Source organism: Lacerta agilis, chromosome 13, assembly GCF_009819535.1.
Source record: "Lacerta agilis isolate rLacAgi1 chromosome 13, rLacAgi1.pri, whole genome shotgun sequence".
Classification (NCBI taxonomy): Eukaryota; Metazoa; Chordata; class Lepidosauria; order Squamata; family Lacertidae; genus Lacerta; species Lacerta agilis.
Genome location: NC_046324.1, coordinates 8,385,909 through 8,386,748, shown reverse-complemented (window position 1 = coordinate 8,386,748; position 840 = coordinate 8,385,909). Strand labels below are relative to the sequence as shown.

At 47.5% G+C, this 840-nt stretch overlaps 1 non-coding gene across 1 annotated transcript; it reads left to right on the top strand.

Annotated features, from left to right (window-relative positions):
- Positions 1 to 240: 240 nt before the first annotated feature.
- TRNAA-UGC lies at positions 241 to 312 on the top strand. Its single transcript has one exon. It is a non-coding gene; the product is annotated as a tRNA-Ala (tRNA).
- Positions 313 to 840: the final 528 nt, after the last annotated feature.

Genomic DNA, 840 nt, shown 5'->3' with positions numbered 1-840 from the left:
AAGTTTAAAACAAACAAGAGCTAAAAAGTTTTATCTAGTGGGGAGGTCTCATAGATCTCACTCTCTTCGGATTCCTTGGATTTTTATGGAGTTGAAATACCACACATTGCCTGACATGAATCTTTCTAACTTACAGCATGACCTCATCCTCCAGTTTTACCAGCTGAGTAGGACAGGCCTGAGATTAAGTCTTCTTGCAATCGTTATGGCAGCATAGTTGCATTGCAGTGGTGTTGGGGGGAAGGACTAGCTCAGTGGTAGAGCATCTGCCTTGCATGCAGGAAGTCCTGGGTTCAATCCCCGGCACCTCCAGGTAGGGCTGGGAGAAACCCCAGTCTGAAACCCACTGCCCATCAGGGTAGACAATACTGAGTGAGAGGAACCAATGGCTTGACTCAGTATGAGGTGGCTTCCTAGATTTCTTTGTGCTGTTATAGCATCCCTCCTGCTGCAACACAGAACTGAAAGACCACACTACCTCACACAGGTGAGCAACAGGGATAATGGAGTTGTCCCCCTCCCTCCAACCAATGTTTTCCCATTGTCCCAGCATGGTAGGAAGTAAAAAACAGAGTCCTCTTGGGGTGCACCGGGTGTTCCAATGGTAAAGGCCAGACACCAAGTGTTCAGAACGATGGATAGTTCTATGTGGACCTGGATACAAGATCAAACATGGTCACCATCATTGAAGGAAGAGAGGAGGGGCAAAATAGCCCCACAATCTCCTTATTGTCTCCACTGCTAAGCCTGTATCTCTCTGCCTCCATATGTTGAAGGCTAACTGCAGTGCAGAAAGTCTTGACCAATGGACAGGTCCACCATAGGTGCCATACCATAATG